The 22,723-nt window shown below is 39.9% G+C and overlaps 1 long non-coding RNA gene across 1 annotated transcript; it reads left to right on the forward strand.

Moving 5' to 3' along the window:
• The first annotated feature begins 6,821 nt into the window (after nt 1-6,821).
• Nucleotides 6,822-21,974, forward strand: LOC129060332 (uncharacterized). The gene is made up of 3 exons (XR_008526942.1): nt 6,822-6,929; nt 12,357-12,391; nt 21,563-21,974. It is a non-coding gene; the product is annotated as an uncharacterized LOC129060332 (long non-coding RNA).
• The last annotated feature ends 749 nt before the right edge of the window (nt 21,975-22,723 follow it).

Consider the following 22,723-nt stretch of genomic DNA (forward strand, 5'->3'; position numbering starts at 1 on the left):
CACAGTTGCTTTTTTTTTTTTTTTCTGAGACAGAGTTTCACTCTTGTAGCCCAGGCTGGAATGCAATGGCACAATCTCTGCTCACTGCAACCTCCACCTCCCGGGTTCCAGCAATTCCCTTGCCTCAGACTCCCAAGTAGCTGGGACTATGGGCCCACACCACCACACTGAGCTAATTTTTGTATTTTTAGTAGAGATGGGGTTTCACCATGTTGGCCTGGCTGGTCTGGAACTCCTGATCTCAGGTCATTAACCCACCTCGGCCTCCCAAAGTGCTGGGGTTACAGGTGTGAGCCACCACGCCCAGCTCCACAGTTCTTATAATAAGGTAGACTCAAACAATTGCTCTCATTCTTGATTTTGATGTAAGACAATGACAATTTTTATTTAAAAAAAATTTAAAGATAATAACAAAATAAAATACACTATATATGACCTTCAAATCAGTGAAGATAAATTCAAACACATCATGATATGATCTTACTTTTAGTTTTTAAGATGCCTATTAAAATTCTATGTGTAACATGTGAAATGTATTTTTTAAGATTTTCAATGTTTTCTAAAATAAGCGTATATTAATTTTAAGTAAAAAATTTTTAAGAGTTGTTGCTCATGCATAAATGGAAAAAAATTGCGTTGATGTTTTCCAATCAATTGCCAGTGACTGACATTTGTTTGCTATCTGAAACTCACCATCAGAACTGTCTTTCTGTGCAGGCTCAAACAACCCAAGAGAAAATGGCTTTGTGTAAACTTCCAGTTGGAGTCTCTGAAAAATGTAATCTGTGTGGCCTTAAACAACTATTTACACATTTACTGAGGTTATATAGAGGGTTCTTCTTTTTTTGAGTTCTAGAATGGCAATTGCTCCTGTGCCCATGTTTTTATTAGGTATGGGCTCTTAGAGGCTAGAGATTATTATTTTTTAATTTCCACTACCTAGTCCAGAGCCTAGGTATATGTTTGTTGAATTTAAGTGAAATGAATTGCTGTAAAGCTATTTTGCCAGACGGTTGTTGCCATTAGCATGTTCATTTCCATTATTGGTCAAAAAGTATCAACATCACAGCCTCGTGTTTCTTTAGTTGCCCCTTTAGCCATTTTAAACAATTCTTCCCTCTATGTTTTTTTGACTTTATTCACACCTGTAAAACCCAGGTGGTGTCTGTTACTATATACGCATTTAATTATCCATAGCTTAAATGAGCCATAGTCGTGAAGCTTCATTTTCTGCTCAAATTCAACTCTTTCTCCATCACCTGCGTTTATTTCGTTTCTGACTTTTCCCCTCAAGTTCTATGGATGTGCATTAATTTTAATTTCTTTGGAAAACTTGCTTAAGCAAACAGTTTAAACATGGCTTGCTTTTCCCACACTTTCAGGCCTTTTCTTTTGCTGTTCACTTGGCCCAACCATCCATTCCCCAATATGTGTGTAGTCATCTGAATGCAGCTGCTGCCTCCTCAGTGTAGCTTCTCCTTCACCTATGGCTTTCCACTGCACATTGCACAGTCATTATGACAATGCTTATCAGGTAGGGCAGGACCCATGTCTCCTTCATCCCCAGTCCCCTTGCTTAGAACACTACGACCCACATGCATTCGGTAAACCAGTATTTACCGAGAGCTGACTGTGGCCCTCTGCCAGACCTCCAGGATATAGCAATGAACAGGTAAACATGGTACTATCTTCATGGAGCTCCCAAGCTTAGCTAATAAATAAGGTAACAGTTTGGGTTTTTAAATGTAAACATTTGTTATCTCACACAGTATTCAAAAAAAAATTTTTTTTGAGATAGGGTCTTGTTCTGTCATCTAGGCTGGAGTGCAGTTGGTGCAATCACAGATCCCTGCAGCCTTGAAATCCCGGGCTCAAGCAATCCTCCCACCTCAGCTTTCAGAGTAGCTGGGGCTACTGCAGGCATGCACCACCATGCCAGGTGAACTTCTTAAATTTTTTTGTAGAGACAGGATTTTGCCTTGTTGCCCAGACTGGTCACAAACTCCTTATTTCAAGCAATCCTCCTGCCTTGGCTTCCAAGAATGCTAGGATTACAGACATGACCTCCGCACCCAGCATTAAGGTAACAGTTTCGACAGAGCAGTGGCCAAAATAAACGGGGTGGTATCCATGAGGTGTTGGAGGGTCTACTTCAGATAGAGTGGTCAAGGTAGGGCTACTTCAGGAGAAATTAGGCCAAGGTCTGAAGACAAGAAGGAACCAGCCATGTGGAAAGCCAGGCAAGTTTGCATCCCAGACAGACAGAAGAGTGTGTGCGAAGGCCCTGAGGATGGCATGGGCTTTCTCTGTTCAAGGACAATAAACAGAGCCAGTGTGGCTGGACCAGAGGGTGAGAGTCCTCAACAAGAGAGAAGAGTAGCATGAGCTAGTCAGTTATGCAGGGGACCCAGATAATGTGGCCTGGCAGTCAGGGGGAGTTTTGTAGTAGGCAGGAAAGCCATTAGCCATAGGTTCCAATTTAAGGTTTTTAAACACGAAAGTGACATGACTTCATTTCCGTTTTTAAAAGATCACTGTGGAAGTGGATTGACATGAGATGGATTTTCCTTGGACAGTGGTGCCATTTACTAAAATGGGGAAGAAGGAGGAGCATGCGTGTATTCGTCTGTTTTCACGATGCTAATAAAGACATACCCAAGACTGGGTAATTTACAAAGAATAAGAGGTTTAATGGACTCACAGTTCCACATGGCTGGGGAGGCCTCACAATCATGGCAGAAGGTGAAGGAGAAGTAAAGGCACGTCTTACATGGCAGCAGGCAAGAAAACATGTGTAGGGGAACTGTCCTTTATAAAACCTTCAGATCTCATGAGACTTACTCACTATCAGGAGAACAGCATGAGAAAAACCCGCTCCTATGATTCAATTACCTCTTACCAGGTCCCTCCCATGACACATGGAGATTATGGGAGCTATGATTCAAGATGAGATTTGGGTGGGGATGCAGCCAAACCATATCAATGGGCTTTGGAGATAGCTGAGTTTTGGACACAATATATTTGATCATGGAAGTCTCAAGTAGGCAGGTGGATAAGCGAGCTTAAGTTTCATGGCAAATGTCTAGCTCAGAGATTTAATTTGGGTGATATTTGCATATATATGTATTTAAGATTATGGGAGAAGAACAGATCATTTAGAAAAGAATGGAATAGGACCCAGGCCACTTCCTGGGGCACTCAAACATTTGTAGGTCTGATAGAGGAGGGAAAACTGGCAAATGAGCCCAAGAAGGAGGGCCCAGTAAGATGGGGAACTGTGACTTGGAAGAAAACAAAAGTAGAATATTTCAGAAGGACTAAACAACTCACTGAGTGGAATTCTGCTGGGAAGGTGAGCAAATCAGGGTGGAAGAGGTTCTTCTGAGCTGGTCAATGGGAGGTTGTTGGTGGCTTTGTCAAAGCAGTTTCAACGGCATGGTGGAAACAAAAGTCAGAGTGAATGGATTGCAGAGGGGGCTGGAGGTGAGGAAGGAAAGAAGAGAGAGTTGGCCCTGGAGAAAAATTTTGCTGCCTAGGAAGTTGGAGAAATAATTTCCTCTCCATATCCATAAGGCATACAAAACAGGTTTTGTTTTTGTTTTGTTTTGTTTTGTTTTTTAGATGGAGTTTTTCTCTGTTGCCCGGGTTGGAGTTCAGTAGTGCGATCTCGGCTCACTGCAACCTCCACCCCCCAGATTCAAGTGATTCTCATGCTTCAGCCTCCCAAGTAGCTGGGACTACAGGCATGCACTACCACGCCTGGCTAATTTTTGTTTTTTAGTGGAGATGGGGTTTCACCATGTAGGCCAGATGGGTCTTGAACTCCGGACCTCAGGTGATTCACCTACCTCGGCCTCCCAAAGTGCTGGGGTTACAGGCGTGAGCTATCGCACCCGGCCAAAACAGAGGTTTTGAACACACTGTAGTATTTCTTTTTCCAGTCCACTTAAAATTTATGAGGAATCAACTGACCAAATAGCAATACTTATAATAAATGGTTTGAGTGTGGGAGAAACCTTCTGTTAATTATACTGCTTTTTTGTTAGTTTTCGTGCTCTCCTACATAGCTAAATTAATAATAGGTGACATTCTGTAATTAAAATTTGCCAATCAAAATATACTATTTTAATACCATACTCAAAACTACCTGTGATGCAGGTGCTCCAACTATCCCACTTTATATACAAGGATCCAAGTCTTAGAGAGTTAAGAGACTGTACCAGATAATGGAATAAGTACCACTTGTTACAGGCAGCACTGAGACCCAAGTTCTGACTTCAGAGTCTGCCATTCCTAACCTCCGAGAAATAAGAGTTGGAGACAAGAAAGAAAGTATGAATGACATAAGATAAACACTAGAATTTTTGCCATCCCCATCAAAGAAAAGTGGTCTTTCCCAATTCATTAATAATTTTAGTAACAAGATGAAACTCCTTGTTGAATAATCTTCAGCAGTAATTTAAATAATTCTGCTGGTAGTTGAGAAGAAATGAATGGAGGCAGTAGGTGTGATCTTTTTTTTTTCTTCATGCGAGTGGGAAAGGAACTTAGGAAATGCCATCCACCTCCCACTAAATCTGGAATATTTAAGATGAAATGTTCTAAATATGAGTGTCTAAATATGCCCAAGACATTCATAAGGGAAGTGTCTCAGTGGAAGCAGTCAATTAAGGTTTACTGAATTTATGACTATGTGCTTATGTCAATAGTTTCTAGGCATATTTTTTTTAAAGTAGATTCTCTAAACACTAGACTAACCAGAGCCCTGCATTTCATCAGCGTTGAAGGCAAGGTTCTAAGAAAAACTGAGTCTTGTCCTTTGCCTAAGACATCACTAAATGTGTACACATCAGGAAAAGACAAAGAAACATGGAACATGAGTCCTCACAGGACGGAGGGACCACAAGACAGAACACTCTTGGCTTTCTGTACCAATAGCTGCTCTGCCCATTCTGAGAACAAAGAGACACAACTCAACTCTCTGGAGTGTTTCAGGCAGCCGGCCATTCACTCATCTATGCATTTAGTCATCTTGAAAGTGATTTCAAGTTTTTGCAAAGTGCACAGCATTGCAAAAGAAGCAGTCCTAGCTCTTGAGTTTACAGACTTCACAAGGAAATGGTTTCCTTTTCTGATTTGCCAACTCCCATAGGAATGATAGACACTAAAACAGAATGGTGAGAGAACTCAAAAGAGAGAAGTGACATAATATGCAAGACTTCATATCAACAGCGTAGCATAAATAGTTTTTAATCTTTGAAATTTTAAGGCAGGTATGTGCCCACTGTTTAAATTACAAAGGAAATAAATAATTCACTCAGAGAGAACTGATATTCCTGGGTATACATATATACAGTTGAGATATAATATACAGACAAATTTCTCTTTTTTCATTCAATGGTATGTTGTGTTTTGTACCACATTATGTAATTTCTGACGTTATTAAAAATTCTTCTTATATATAGACCATTTTTTCTAAATAGTAACTTTTAAAAATAAAAATCAGCTCATTACAATGACTTTTTCTTTTCTTTTTTTTTTTTTTTTCCAGGAATAACTTTCTTCTATCTTCACCCTCCCTTTTGGCTACAACCTTAAGAAGAAGTGGCAGACAAATATCTGAGATGAAGAGAGACCCTAGGTTCCTGATATGTCCAGCCTCTGAGTCATAGAGGTCATATAAAAAAGTAAGAGAGAGAAAATTGTGAGAGATAGGCTGCCCTAAGAGTGGAAGGCATTGAATGTTACACACAGTTTGGAGTCATTTGCAGACAATGGGTAATAACCTTTAGTTTTGGTCATGAATAAATAGCTTATTGGGAATATTAGCCTGGTAATGTGCAGTAAGGATTAAAAAGAGAAAGAGAACAGAAGCAGAAGATATTTATGAGTTTATTGATTTGGCACATTTCCAGAGGACAATTCAGTGACATATACCAACATGTACAACAGATTCATCTTTTGACCCAACTTCTTCACTCTTAGGAATTGGGTTAAAAGATGTATGTGCAAGGGTGTTCATTTTAAATAACAATATTTAAAATAGAGAAAACACTTTTATATCAAATATCCAACAATAATTCATTCACTTCTATGACTGCAAAGGCATTTTCCCCAAATCCAATTAGTCATCTGATAGTCTTTGATTTTTTTTTTTTTTTGAGACAGAGTCTTGCTTTTGCCCAGGCTGGAGTGCAGTGGGCGATCTCGGCTCACTGCAAGCTCCACCTCCTGGGTTCACGCCATTCTCCTGCCTCAGCCTCCCGAGTGGCTGGGACTACAGGCACCCACCACCACACCTGGCTAATTTTTTGTATTTTCAATAGAGACGGGGTTTCACCGTGTTAGCCAGGATGGTTTCAATCTCCTGACCTTGTGATCCCACCTTGGCCTCCCAAAGTGCTGGGATTACAGGTGTGAGCCACTGCACCTGGCCAGTCTTTGAATTTAAGTTCTCAATAGTCCCCATAAAATCAAATGTAGAGTTGTGGTATGGATTTTTGTCATAACAGAACAATTGTGAGCTCTGGAGTGAAAAATCTGCTTTCAGTCCTAATCTGCCACTTGATAGGTGTCTGAATTTGGCAAGCCACTTGATATGGTTTGGCTGTGTCCCCACACAAATCTCATCCTGAATTTCCGTGTGTCATGGGAGGGACCTGGTGGGAGGCATTTGAATCATGGGGGCAGGTCTTTCCCATGCTGTTCTAGTGATAGTGATAGTGATAGTCATAGTCATAGTCATGGTGATAGTCACAGTGATAGTCATAGTGATTGATAGTGATAGTGAACAAGTCTCATGAGATCTAGTGGTTGTAAAAACGGGAGTCTCCCTGCACAAGCTCTCTCTCTTCTCTTGTCTGCCACCATGTGAGACATGCCTTTCACCCTCTGCCATGATTGTGAGGCCTCCCTAGCCATGTGGAACTGTAAGTCCAGTAAACCTCTTTCTTTTATAAATTGCCCAGTCTTGGGTATGCCTTTATCAGCAGCATGACAATAAACTAATACACCACTTAACCTCTTTAACTTTGTTTCATCTGTAAAATAGGAATAATATGATATTTCTTCTTTGGTTATTGTGGAATTGAACAAAAATAAAAGACCTTTCTTTACTTAATTTTTGCCTCACCAGATTAGGAATTTCAGATAAGGAATATCAGTACTTAAAATAGATTTTTTACCTTAATGAAATAGGAACATACCCAGAATCTACTGTCTAAGATGCTAAAATGTTTTTTCTTTATAATTAGTCTCTTTGGAATAAACCATAGAATCATTTTTTCCCAATATTATAAAGCTTTCCAATTTTCATAAGTGCATATACAAATTAAAGAGGATCTCACCTCAATTATGAGTACTTAAGATAACATAATTGTGTTATTCATGTGACCTACCTTGATCTTATATTCAAATCCGTGGTGTATTTTCCAAAAAAGAAGGCCTAACTTTTTTAGGTTCATCTAAAACATTTTGCTCATGGAAACAAAATCCTATTTAGCATTTTTGCCTTCAGGCAAAGAAATAGGGAATCCTATTTGCCTTTTACTGTCCTCCTTCATGCCCTAAATATTAGACTCATTAGGGAAACAAATTCACATGCTTGGAAGCAAGTAACCACTGTGCTTGGTCATAAATGCTATTTTATTAACATGAGATTTAATGTTATTCCTCCAAGTGTTATCCAAATATGTAGCAAAACTCTTTCTTTTTTTTCTATAAGATTTAAGGACCATTACAAGCCTAAAGACTCAAAACTGGCAATAGTAAAATTGCTACACACTCCATCTTTTCCTTTCACATTTAATTCTCTCTCTCTCTTACTTATTTTCCTTTGAAGATAAAAAAACAGATAAGGTCATGTTTGGGGGCAAACAACATAAGGTGTTGACAATAACCTGCAAAAATTGGGACATGGATCTTAAGATAAAAGTGGTGTCATGGTGGATCTTGGAGAGTTGAAAATAACCTTTCATCAATCTGAGACCTACATCTAAAAAATAGTGCACATAGAATTATAGATGAGCTAAATTTTTCTAGGTGTATATGTCTTCGGAGGGGTCAAACTGGTGGATGAACTCAGTTGTGCTGACTCCTTGAGGTGTATGGTGACCCAGGATGGGCGGTCGAAAAATGTGGCTGTGATTCTTGGAGAGGTAATGAATAAGGGAAAAGCTGGAAGAGCAAAGTGGCTCACAGTGCCTGATGATTGTGCCACATGCCTGGAAGAAGAGGTAACGGTGTTTCAAAAAAATTCTGAGTTGTCTCTGGAGGGTGCAAATGAGTGAGTGTTCCGCAGACTGAAAAAAGACATTTTTTAAAAAAACAAGTTTAAGGTGGCATAATTTACATACAATCCAATGCACCTTTTGAAAAATTAAACTTTTTTTGAGATAATTGTATATTCACATGCAGTTGTAAGAAATAAAACAGAAAGATTCTATGTACCATTTACTCAATTTCTCCCAATGGTAAAATGGGAAAATATTGCAATATCACAACCATGTTATTGACATTGACACAGTCAAGACAAAGAGCAGCTCTATCACCACAAGGGGCCCTCATGTAGCCTCTATATAGACACACACCCCCTTCCTCTCCCCACTTCCTCGCTCTCACTCTCTCTGATGCCTGCCAACCACCAATCTGTTCTCCATTTCCAAATTTTTTTTCGTTTCAGGAATGCTATTTAAATGGAATCATACAGCATGTGATATTTTAGAGTAGAGATTTTCATCTAGGATAATTCCCTGAAAATTAATCTAAGCAGTTGTAGCAACAGTTCATTCTTTTTTATTGCTGAGTAGTTTTTCATGGTAGGAATGCACCACAGTTTGCTTAAGCAATCATCCACTGAAAGACAAAATGTATGAATTTTAAGGTTACATTTTTGATGAGTTTTGACAAATTAATACACCCATGGAATCATCACCACAATCAAGGAAAAGGACATTCACCCGAGATAAATGAAAATATATGTCCACATACAAATGATGCAGGTGCTTGTAGCAGTTTAATTCATAATACCTAAAAATTAGAAACAATCCAAATGTCCAACCACAGGTAAATAAATATATAAACAAATCAATTATGATATAGCTACATGATACAATACTACCAGCAGGAAAAAGCAATGACCTTCTGATACACACAAATGGATGAATCTCAACAACATCACAGTGAAAAAAAGCAAGACATAAAAAAGCAGTATGCTCTGTGCTTCCACTCATGTGGATTTCTGGAAAAGATCAGACCTATTGTGTCAGAAAGCACGTCAGTGATTGCCTAGGGCTGGGTGAGATGAGGGGCGGGGGTATTGGCTGCAAAGGGGCACAAGATTTTTTTGTAGTTTAAGAAAACATTTTTGGGCTGGGTGCGGTGGCTTACACCTGTAATCCCAACACTTTTTGGGAGGCCAAAGTCAGGAGTTCGAGACCAGCCTGGACAACATGGTGAAACCCCGTCTGTACTAACATTACAAAAATTAGCCAGACGTGGTGATAGGCCCTGTAATCCCAGCTACTTGGGAGGCTGAGGCAAGAGAATCGCTTGAACCTGGGAGGCAGAGGTTGCAGTGAGCCGAGATCATGCCATTGCACTCCAGCCTGGGCGACAGAGCGAGAGCTTGTATTAAAAAAAAAAAGAAGGAAGGAAGGAAGGAAGGATGGAAAGAAGGAAGGAAGGAAGGAAGGAAGGAAGGAAAACATTTTTTAACTCTAAATGTGGGGAGATTCTGTTGCTTAGAATAAAATGGCCTTACTTTCTCAGAAAACAAGGAACTGGTGGAAAAAAAATTTGTTTATGGAGGACAGAAAACCTCTATAGAGGTTTAAGGAACCAAGGGATGGAAGACTAATGAAGCACAAAAGTGAAAATAGAGGAAACTTAGAAGAAACCAATGAAAGCTTCAAACAGCAGAAAGCTGACTGGAATAATATAACACCAGGGCCGTGACTATCTGATGTCAAGTATGTAATATGTGAATCCCTCCTTCCTGGTTTGTGATCTTTACACAGCCATGTGCACTGTTCCTCTTTGAGCTTGCAGGAGAACTTAGCCCAGTAAACACAGAGTGAAAGAGCACTGAGATGGCAGGAGAGGTCTTTGACAGGAAAATTCTCTAACTATCTGATTCCACAAATTGGCAAGACACAAAATTACTTCTACTAGCAGAAAACAAAAAAGGAATAATTACTTTGTTTTTCTTTGGACACTTCTATGACAGAATACAATGTGACATTTTCCACTGTGTTTTCCACTGCTTGGAGCTCTCTCTATACCTCCAGAAAGTATTAGTGTTGATATAGTAAATGGCATGCTCTGGTAGAAAGAAGCTCTTTTAGCACAGTATGTATGCCCACATCCCTGCCATGCCTAAGGAGACAGTACTAACCTGAGTTATATATAGAGAGACACTGGAGCAAAAACAATGAAAGACTATAGGACTAGAAACATTAGTTGAGTCTGAGACAGAACAAAAGAAGGTAAGTTCAAAGCCAGCTGAGAGTAGGACTGAACACCAATTCCAGGGGACCTGAAGGTAGGTGTGAAGTGAGATATGGTTACTGGAAGTCAGAAGTGGGGAAATATACTAAAGTAACTGGGAAGAAAGCTGGAAGAAAATTGCAATTGGGGAGAATTATCAGTAGATGCTAAAATTACTGGGTAAAATGTGGCTCTAGAATAGGATATTGGCACAATGTAAAGTATCCCTCCATAGATTGCTTATTATTTGTAAGTGAAAAATGTACCTTTTCACTGGAAAGCCTCGTTAGTGGTGACAACGTTACCAAGTGTTTAAAGTTAGCACCATCATAGTAGGACAGATTGACAAGGATGTGATGCATCTGATATTGATGTGATGCAATGTGAAGTCTCCATATCACCCATGAAGTGTTCTTGCCAAAAATGTTCAGCCTAAATCTCATGAGACCTAGTTTTTATGGAAACGCAAAGGACAGCAGAATAAATACAATGACACCGTAGGAAAAGCTGACAAATCTAAAGTGTAAGATACTCTGTAACAGGATACGCTTGGACCTCACAAATAGTAATAGTGATTGTAATCCACTGATAGATAAAAAGAAGGAAGTATTTTACCTTTTAATACTGTAAGGCATAGAAAGAGTTAATGAACAAGTTAGAACCTGGATGACTAAAGAAGAAATTCCAGACAGACTCTTACCCAATTGCCTAATAAGAAAAAAATCAGACATTAAGACCAGCACCTCAGCCAGGCAGTGGGGCTTATACCTGTAATTCCAGCACTTTGGGAGGCCAAGGTGGGAGGATTGCTTGAACCCAGGAGTTTGAGACTAGCCTGGATTTAGAGACCAACCCTGTCTCTATAAAAAAAAAAAAAAACAAAAACAGAAATTGGCTGGACATGGTGGCATGCGCCTCTAGTCCTAGCAACTCAGGAGGCTGAGATGGGAGGATTGCTAGAGCCTGGGATGTTAAGGCTGCAACGAGCTGTGATCGCGCCACTGCACTCCAGCCTGGGTGACAGAGTGAGACCCTGTCTCAAAAAAAAAAAAAAAAAAAAAAAACCCAAAAAACAAAAACAAAAAACAGAGCCACAGTATGTAGCGTTTATGAAATAGAATTAAGTGTAAGTTAACTAAACAATTAAAGACATAAGTTTTTATTCAACAGAAGAATTCATTCATTTTCAACTCATCTTTTTGTGGTCCTTATAAAATCTCACATAAAAGACAATCCTTCAAATACTCTTGTAGCATACCCCTCCCCTCAAAACACGTGGTAGATCCCAACTCATTCCAGTAAACAAGATTCTGAGGTCTCAGAGAGGGCACCTTACAGAAAAATCTGTGAATTCAATGTAATCGGCTCATGTATTCTGCATCAGTTAGCCACTGTAGGCAAACCTCAAGTCCCAGGTGTCTTTTGATGAAATAACTCAGGACTGCTCCCTCTAATGAGCACAATTTTGACTTCAATGTTTTATTAACAAAATTTTAAAATATACAGAATATTTTATGCAGATACAGAATAAAATAATACTTCAGAGAATGCCTGTGTACCCTCCTCTTAGGTTCAAGAATTGTTAACATTTTGCCAAATTTGATTTATATAATTATATTGGAAAATTCCCTTCCATAAGCATACTATAATTTTTATATCTAAGAAAGTAAGACTAATTCTATAATATCATATAATCTCCAATGAATATTTAAGTTTCTCCAACTGACACAACTAATATATTTATAGGTTTCCCCCCAGAGTCAGGTTCTAATCAAGACTTACTCAATGCATTCTTTATGTGTGAATTGATGTCTTTCAACTCTTTACTCTGGATTTGTCTTTTCATTTCGGCTTACTGTCTTTTCTTTTAGAAATCTTCATGAAATTGACATATTGAAAAATCCAGGTAAGCTGCCCTGCCCATAAGGAGAAGGCTTGGCTGCATGGAGGGACCAGGGCTTTGGTAACCACAGCAAGTGAGGCCCCCATAACCACCTGTGGCTGAGAGTGAGTAGTGTCTACCCCCAACATGGAGGGTCTATCATGATAAGACCCAGAACAAAGAGATTTCTTCTGCTGTCACCTATAAACAGCCCAGTTCACTCGTATAATCATAGAGAGGGTGATAAACTCCTAAAATTGACGGAGATTGGATCTCCAGTCAACTCAGCCAGTGGATGCCAAGTTAGGTTCAAGTGATTTAGAAAATTAAGGGAGGTTTGCATTGAAGATAGCGGCCTGAGCATCTGTGTTTTCTCATTTGCTTCCAGAAATCCCACTGAAGTAACAAAACAGACAGACAGAGGGGATCAATAGGAAATCACAGGGAGAACAGAAAGGGAGGACCACAGTTCAGAGCTCTGAGGAATTTGTGTAGTTTAGAGAGCAGATGGGAGCTTAGTGAGTGTCAACCCGAGTGGAGGGAGCTGTTACTTGGAAGAGACACAGAAGGCTGCTCTAAAGGTTTAGGAGCAAATCTGTCCAGGAGACCCCATGCTGGCTTCAAGCTCAGAGCCTGCGTGCATTGGGAACAGGAATGGACTGTGGAGCAATCATCAAGGACTGTGGTGACAGGAACAGGGTATGGAAAAGCTGGGCCAGTGGATTCCATCTATGTTTAGAAAGTGACCAGAAGCTGTTCTGTTTACCACTGATTAACAAATGAGAGCTGCTGTCTGCAGAGGTGGAAGATTTGCACTTGCAGAGGCTGCAAGTTTGTAATTGACATCCCCAAGACTGGGAGCAGTGAGCTGAGGGGATGAGAACATGCCTGCCAGTTCTGTGTACGGACACCCTAAAGACAGAACTGCTGGTATCCCCTATCCACAGAGCTCACAGGTGGTCCTCATAGTCTGGGAGAAACCTGCTGGGGAAACGAAATTTCATAACAGCTGAAAACAGCCACACATCACAGATATAAATATTAGCGAATATAAACTAATGATTACTAAACTATCAGAAAAACGCATCAGTGCCTGAGTTAAGAATCAAGGCTAAGAAACAGAAAAAATGGACCCCAGCTTAACAGACAACTCAGGAAACAAGATAATTTTAAAAAGAAGACCCAATAACTTTTAATCAAAATGTCATCAGAGATTTGAGAAAATATTATGTCCTTAAAAGAGAAATGGGCTGCCATAAAAAAAGGAATAATTAGAAATACTAAAACACAAGATGGCTGATACTAAAAGAAATCAATATAAGGGTCAGAGGATAAAGTCAAAGACAACTTCCAGAACAGCACTGAGCAAACAAAGGAAGAAAGGAAGGAGATGGCTGGGCGCGGTGGCTCATGCCTGTGATCCCAGGACTTTGGGAGGCTGAGGGGGGTGGATCACGAGGTCAGGAGATCTGAGACCATCCTTGCTAACACGGGTGAACCCCCCCCGCCCATCGCTACTAAAAATACAAAAAATTAGCTGGGCGTGGTGGCATGCACCTGTAGTCCCAGCTACTCAGGAGGCTGAGGCAGGAGAATCACTTAAACGTGGGAGGCAGAAGTTGCAGTGAGCTGAGATCAAGCCACTGCACTCCAGCCTGGGCGACAGAGCAAGACTCCATCTCAAAAAAAAAAAAAAGAAAGAAAGAAAGGTAGGAGATAAAAAGAGTTGATACAGAATACAGAAGGTCCAGCGCTGACTTACATAGAACTTCTAGGAAGGAGATTACAGAAAATAGAGTGAAAATGTTTAAAAAATGGGGACAAAATTCCTCAGGCTGAAGAGAGACAAGTCTTTAGATTGAAACTGCCTAAGTAGTGCCAATTGGGAAAAATGATAAAATATTCACACCCATCTCCATTCTGGTAACAGTTCAGAATGGCAAGAATAAATTAGAGAAGATTCTAAATGCTTCTAGAAATGAGAACATATAACATAGGCACACACACACACAGACATGAGGCATACCACAAAAGAAGATCACCTGGGCTTCAGATTTCTTATCAGCTTGAAGATAGGAACAATGTTTTTAATAATTCTGATGAAAAACATTTTGATATTTATGATCCAATAACTAAATAAACAATCAAATGTAACTGCAAAACAAAGATGTTTTCTGACATGCAGCTTCTCAGAAAAGTTTACCTTCTGTTTATACTTTCTGGAAAAAAATTATAAGGTGCTATGTACTTCAGAGGAGAAAGAAGTCTGTGAAAGCAGCAGACAAGGTATTCAAGAAACTGTGGAAATGACCAGAGAATAATGAGAAGAAACCCTTGGCAAACAGCAGGAAAGTGAGCCAAACTGGGACAGAAAATCTGTTTTCCAAAACTTCTGGTGTCGTTTTTCCTTCCTCCCTTTCTTCCTTTTTCCCCTTCCTTTTTTTCTTTCTTCCTTTTCCTAGAGTGGCTATGGAGTCTTCTTTTTATATCTTTTCTTTTGGGGAGCTTGGTGCTAGAAGAAGGGTAGATATGCATCATGAGGACGCTAGATTTCCACACTTAATATTACTTTTACATTTTGGATGTTTACTACATTTACATTCTGCTACCTTCTATCTTGACAATATAATTAAATTTTATCTATAGGTTTATTCTAAAAATTGAAAAACAGAATTTACAGCATTGTAATTATGCAATATTATTCATAGCAGAGCCTAAGAGCATGGATGGACCTGAAGAGGAGGGGTATAATCCTTAGACATGGAGGATGATTTCAAGAGGAAAGTGGATTCCATTTTTTTTTTTTTTTTTTTTTTTTTTGAGATGGAGTTTCACTCTTGTTGCCCAGGCTGGAGTGCATGATTTTGGCTCACTGCAACCTCTGCCTCCCCGATTCAAGCGATTCTCCTGCATCCGCCTCCTCAGTAGCTGGGATTAGAGGTGCGTGCCACCATGCCCAGCTAATTTTTTGTATTTTTAGTAGAGACAGGGTTTCATCATGTTGGCCAGGCTGGTCTCGAACTCCTGACCTCAGGTGATCCACTTTCTTCGGCCTCCCAAAGTGCTGGGATTACAGGCACGAGCCACCACGCCCAGGGGAAAGTGGATTTCATTTTTTACAACATAGAAGGCTTCCATGTGTTTCAGCAATTTAAAACTCCAACGAGAGCAAAACACAAAGAAAGGCATGGTATCTCCATAAAGTATATTGAATTATATCAAAATTTGGGGCAACTGAGAGAATGTCAAAAGAGAGAATCTGTTTGATCTTGACCCTTGATACATTCTTCCTCAAAGGTGACAGGTTTAATGATGTAGCACTAGATCAGAGACTGAGGAGATTAAAATGGAAGGAAGCCACAGCCCCAAATCTTTTTCTTTCTTTTTTTTTTTTTTTTGAGATGGAGTCTTGCTCTGTTGCCCAGGCTGGAGTGCAGTGGCACCATCTTGCCTCACTGCAACCTCCATCTCCCAGGTTCAAGCAATTCTCCTGCCTCAGTCTCCTGAGTAGCTGGGATTAGAGGCGCGTGCCACCACACCTGGCTAATTTTTGTATTTTTAGTAGAGACGGGGTTTCACCATGTTGGCCAGGCTGGTCTTGAACTCCTCACCTTAGGTGATCCACCTGCCTCGGCCTCCCAAAGTGCTGGGATTACAGGTGTGAGCCACCATGCCTGGCACCACAGCCCCAAATCTAAGTTGAAAATTACTACCACAAAGGTAGAAGCCATTTGGTTCAAGGGTGCTCTGAGTCTGGCATAAACACACACAAAGACAGGAGAGTGTCCAAAGACACTGATTAATTGTGGGCCTGCTCTCTCTCTTCTTTGCCCCAACTATCACTTTTTGCGGAGGAGCTCACAGCCTTACCCTTCCTTCCCCATAGGGCAGTGAATATGAGCAACTGGGTTGAAACGGAGGGGCTCCAGGTATCCTCTCATCTCCTGGAGAGGGAGTGCTACCATACACTGGAGATAACTACCAGCATGTCCATCTGGCAATCCATTTCTTCTTCTCCGAGATCACCAGTTGCAAGCTGCAGAAAATAGAAACAGCTGGCAGGTGAACAGAGAATCACATTAGTAAAGTTCAGCATGCAAACAAGGAGACATCCAACTTAAACTGAGTAACTATAACCTAGGAAAGCAGAGGTAATAGAGTAAATTAAAAAAAAAAAAGAATTTGGAAGAAATACTAATAGCCTCACAGCAATAAGAGAGGCTATTATATCCATAAAACAAGAGCAGCTGATGTCTTAGGTAAGGTTGTCCAGGACACATGCTCTGAGACTGAGGTTTGCATACTGGAGGGTGACTTTGGAGTGCCCTTGAGATCCACACTTGAGAAAAACTGAGGTAAGCAGGACTGAGCAGAGGAAGAAGTTGAGATGCAATGTAGTCAAACAGAGGACCCAGCCAACTTCATGGGGAGCTCTGGAGCTGTATTCGGGCATCAACCATCAGTTGTGTGATTGGATGATGGAGCACCTTGGTCCTGAGCCAGGGAATGAGGGGGTGTGCCCACAGCGCCCACTAGAGGTAATTATAAAAAAGTGCCAATGAGAAAATTAAGAAATTTAAATTATGATCATTAAACATTTAAAAACCACTTAACTATATAAATTGAAAGAATAGACAAGGCTAAAGACTGACTTAACGAATTGGAAGATAGAGCCAGAGGATTGTCCCAGAGGGCACTACTAAGACTCATAGGAATAGAAACAATGAGAGAAAAGTTAAATGACATGAATGAGAATATCAGAAGGCCCATGAGATAGAAAATTTATCAATAAAAAAACCTATTATACAATCAAAGAAATAATAGAAGATTAGGAAAGAGAGGTAAGTAAACAAAAGTTATGAAAACTTTTCAGAGGAGGGAGTTAATAAATACTGTCTGAAGTTGGTCAAACAAAATAGTACAAACAGTTAGAAGCATGGCATGAATTACCAAAAAATTCAAAAAAGAAAAAACTCAGTGTGTTGACCTCTAGGGACTAGGACTGTGAATGTATATATTCATTATATATCTATAAATTAGTAAATATTTACTTAGTAATAATATTTATTAATAATAGTAAATGGACATATATTTATTTAAAATATTTTGAAGACAAAGTAAAGAATATTGGTACTTTCACCTGACTGTCATGCAATCAATTAATAATCATTACAAATGTATAGTGGTTAGCATTCATGTTGGCTCCATTTATTGAGCATTCAGTATGTGCTAGGCACTGTCTGAAATAAGTATCATTATCCCAACATCCATGTTTTATAGACTTAGAGAAAAATAAGTTACGTGGCTATTAAGAAGTAGAGCTAGGATTTTCACATCTGTAGACTTCAAAGCATGGACATTTAAATATTCTGTAAATTTTGCTCTCATGAGACTGTTGAGTCAATCCTCTTGTCAGTATTTATTGTAATATTGGAGGAACTCCTTGAGTTACTGATTAATACTATTTCTTTGGCTGCTGTTCATCGGACATCGGGTGGTAGACAATGGATATAGATCTAAGAAGTCTTGATAAATCTACCCAGCAAAACTGGAAACAGGAGAACACATCTGATTAATAGGTGACTTAGAAGTCCATGGAGATATTTTTTGTTTAAAAGCAGGGTGGAATGGCTGGAGCAGAGGGGTACTGGTGCAGACAGTAAATTTTGCATTTTTGGATGGATGTTCTTCACCAATGGACAGTAATATAATGATTAAGAAATGGGGACACATTGGAGATGAATGCAAAGTAATGGTGTCACAGAAAGTCAAACAAGAGGGGAGTCATCCCTTTTACATCTTGAGTCTGTCCTCGACCTGGGAATAAATGTTGTAGGTGATATTGTGTTGGACACTAGGTTACAGGAAAGCAAAGCAAGTTTAGTGTTTGGTTGAGCCAGTGCAGGAAGACAAAAGCAAATTGCTAGTTTGAGAGCTTCCCCAATCAGGGTGAACATCAGTTCTACGTGCCCTCTACTGCAAACGTAACTAACACTTGAATTTCTCTAGTTCTCCTCAGCTTCTCCATTAATGCATGACTTAGGCTCCCATCAACTCTGACCTCAATGCAATAATTCCCTATCTGTTGGTTATGAATTGAATGCTTGTTCTCCCCAAAAATTCGTATGTTGAAGACCTCACCACAAATGTGATGGTATACGGAGATGGGGCTTTGAGAAGTAATTAGGTTGAGATGAGGCCTTGAGGGTGGTGACCTCCTGCTAGGATTAGTGCCCTTGTAAGAAGAGATACCTGAGAGCTTTCTCTTGCTCTTTCTGCCATGTATGGACATAGTAAGAAGGCAGCAGTCTGTGGGCCAGGAAGTGAGCCCTCACCAGAAGCCAACCATGTCAGCACTCTGACCTCAGACTTCCAGCCTTCAGAAGTGTGAGAAAATAAATTTCTGTTCTTTAAGCCACCCAGTCTATGGAATTCTGTTATGGCAGAATGAGCAGACTAAGACACTATTCTTCCCACATGCATTTTTGTCTCCCCACTAATTCATTCACTATTTAGTAGGATGACCTTTAAAACAACTGACCACAACAATCAGTTGCTTAAAACATTTCAGTGGAAAACAAACCAAATCCAAAACTTATTAGGCCTTTCCATCATCCTTAATATATCCAAATTCTGTGATATGACTCTCAAGGGCTTCCAAATTTTGGCTTTTGCCCATTGCTTTTAGATTTAATTTTGATACTCTCAGACTTCGGCCAAATAGACTTTTTAAGGTTCCTCCCACACTATGATTTCTCCTGGGGTGTCCAATTGTTTGGCTTCCCTGGGCCACATTGGAAGAAGAAGAATTGTCTTGGGCCACATATAAAATACACTAGCACTAATGATGAGCTAAAAAAAAAAATCACAAAAAAACTCATAATGTTTTAAGAAAGTTCACAATTTTGTGTTGGACTGCATTCAAAGTCATCCTGGGCCACACGCGGCCTGTGGGCCGTGCGTTGGACAAGCTTGCTGTGAACCTTCATACAAAGTTAACTGTTTTTGCTTAGAATCCTTCCTCATTACCAACCTACTTCCTTTTGTCTTTTTGTCCTAGATAACACCTCCTCACTCACCCTTCAGGTCTCAAATCAACAGAACTTCCCCAGGAGGCTTTTCCTGACTTACAGATGATGTTAGCATCCCTGTCTCTGTATAGTCCTGCAACCTTCTGTCCTTCTCCTAATATTATACTCCTCACTTGTTTTTATGGCCATTTAAAATCTGTCTTCTGAGCTAGAATGGGAGTGCCAAAAGGGGGCAAGCCATGTTTCTCTTCTTCATGATTGTACTCTCCCTTCCTCCCTTTTAAACTCACATTTAAGGCATTCAGTGCACGTTGAATTAATGAACGATCAAGTGAAGGAATGCCCTCTCACAGCAGGCTTCCGTGTCATTCTGCTTGTTCCAGGGCTGACCCTAGTGGCTCTAAATTGCAGGTATCTGCCTGCTGCCCAGATCTCATTATCCCTGGTGTAGCGGCTTCCTGGAGCTGAGGCAACTCTCTATGCCCCCAGAGCTGTTTGAAGACTGGAGGCAAATCAGCACGAGCCTGATTCTAACACAAGAAAAGGGAATAGATTTGTCAAACTGTAGATCAAGGAATTTAGTGCTGATTTGCAGCAGAAATTTGAAGCAAATTACTGAATGTATTATTAAATGCACAGGATCCATTTAGAATCCAATAAGTTTAAAAATTAAATTAGAAATTAATATTTATGAGCACTTAGGAAGGAATTGATCAACGTGAGTCATCATTGATTAAAAATACCACAGGCCATTATTGCAGTTTGGGGTTTCATGGTGACACTTTGCATGGTGACATTTCGATAGGGTCTCAATCCTCCTAGTTTGGAATTTTGTACACACAAGGAAAGATAAAGACATGGGAAACATAAGATCAAAGTATTTAAATATGAGAAACTGCCCCAAATACCTCTCTGTCCGTTAACAATTCAAAGCTTTCTTATAGAAACACGGTGGGGGAATGAAGCTTAGACTTGAGGCTTAAGTGATTTTGATTTTCCAGCCATCTGTCCCTACCCTGCTCTCTTTTCCTCTACTTATCCTGAAACTAAGATTGATGGTTCTACAGAGGAGATCCTGAATCAGTCTCCCTAACCACTTGAGATGTGGATGAGGCTGGCCTGTCTGCACAAAGGTATAGGCTCTGCCCAGGTGGGCTTACTAGAAGTGCAAGTGAAGGGATGCACTTGGATTCTGTTCCTTGCTATAAAATGGCCCTCCTCACTGCTAAAGCATGACCTAATGATTGAATGGCCCAAGCTGTGACCAGGAGCTGAGAAGGGACAGTGGCAACAGCTCTTTCTCACCATTATGGGTGGAGACTGACATGTGAAAAGAGGGAGTGGATGTCGCTCTTTTATTTTTTGTCTGTTAATATGACTTGTCCATTGAAGAACTGTTGTAGATAATAATAGCTAACATTCAATGAGTGTTTCTATGTGTCAGGCCCTGTTAAGAATTTTTCATGAATTAACTCGTTTAATCTTCACTTAACCGTATCTGGCAGGCATGGTTTCAATCTCATGAGTTAAGAGTAATACAGCCAGTAAATGGTAATGGTGGGACTTATACACAACAACCAGGTCCAAAGATGGAGCCCACATACATGACAACACCACATATTCCACTCTATTGCATCCACTGCTGACCACCAGCAGAGCCAAGGGAGAAGGCGGGTTCCTCTAAGACACTTGACAATACTTCTAAGATGTCTTTATGAATAGAAGAGAAAATTGAAGTTTGGCAATTTCACTGTTAAGCAGTTTATTAATAACCAGTGAATGAAAGAATGCTATTCTCCCAGCTTAGCAGAGGGAGCTCCTTAGTGGGATGTCATGTGGCATCTTAATATTTTTATGTAATCCATGGACATGGGGAGACACTAGATGCCTGAATTAAATCCTAAGGGACTTAGAGAAAGTGGATCAGGAACTTTGGTTCCAAAGATCAACTCCATGTTCGTGTACATGGCCTAACCGTAACACTGTAAAGAATTTCCAGTATTCCCCTTGCACTCCTATCAACATTGAGATGTATTTGAGAAAAAAAAAAAAAGGGAGAGAAGATCTCAGGCTGTATTGTGTTTGCTAATGGTTAATTACGTAATTAATCTATAAGACAACTACTTTTTTTTTCTTTTTTTCTTTTTTCTTTTTTTTTTTTAAGGGCAGAGACAGATATTCTTCTGGGAGAAGATGGCTCAGATGAGAGAGACTTGAAGCCACGTCACATGAAGAAGAGTCAGAATAATTGAGGATGGTTAATCCTCAAAAGAGAGTGTTTAGGTAAAATTTGAGGGCTAACTTCAAAGATCTGAAAGACTACTTCATGGAGGAAAGATGTGAAGACCCGGGACCAAAGGTTACAGGGGAGTGGATTTGCATAATTGCTGTGCAAGGAGGGAACAATTATGACAGCTAATGTTTACTGAGTGCTCACCACGCATGCACTAAAGTTAAGGTCTTTATATGCCTTAGCTACAAGGTTGTAGATCAAATTCATACTTATCACTACAAGCGTCTCAGAGCATCGTTAGTAAAGGCTCCATTTACTGACTACTTATTAAATTACTTCATTTAATAGTTGGCGCTATTGACTTTTGTTATTATGTCATTACTGTTTTATAGATGAGGAAATACAGCAGTTAAGTTGCTTTCCTGCAGTCACCCTGCTTTAGTTACCGGCTTATAACCATCTGGACCCAGGCACTCTTGATACTAATACTGCCTCCCAGAGTCATGCATATAATAAGGAGTTAGATCAGAGCTGTTCATTAAAAATATAAGGTGAGCCACTAATGAGAGCCTATGTGTAGCCTTACATTTTCTAGTAGCCACATCAGAAAATGTAAAAGAAACTGGCGAAATTAATCTTATGTATGCTTATATCTTAACCTAACACATGACGAATCCAACTGACTTACTGCATCAAACTATTCTCATGTATTGCAATAATGTAATCAACATAAAAATACTTAACAAGTTAGTTTACATTCATTTTAAAAATACTGAATTGTATGTCTGTTTTACACTTACAGAACATCTCAGGGACAGCCACATTTCAAGCGCTCAACAGCTGCCTGTGGCTCTTGAGGGGGAAGATATTAAAAGGGAGCTTAGTTTTCCACCTTGATTCTGATGCCTCCCTGCCCGCAACTTATTTCCTTTGCCAATTAGAAGAAAATGCCTAACTGCCTTTGACTTTTCCGGTAGAGCCAATGTAGGTATTTCTGAATTGGGGGAGGACAGGTGTTTCGCCTGCAACCCTCTTCCCTCCTGCCAGCTAGGCTGGGAGTTAACGTTTTTGATTTCTGCTTTGAAAATGATT

The sequence above is a fragment of the Pongo abelii genome, chromosome 6 (assembly GCF_028885655.2).
Source record: "Pongo abelii isolate AG06213 chromosome 6, NHGRI_mPonAbe1-v2.0_pri, whole genome shotgun sequence".
NCBI lineage: Eukaryota > Metazoa > Chordata > Mammalia > Primates > Hominidae > Pongo > Pongo abelii.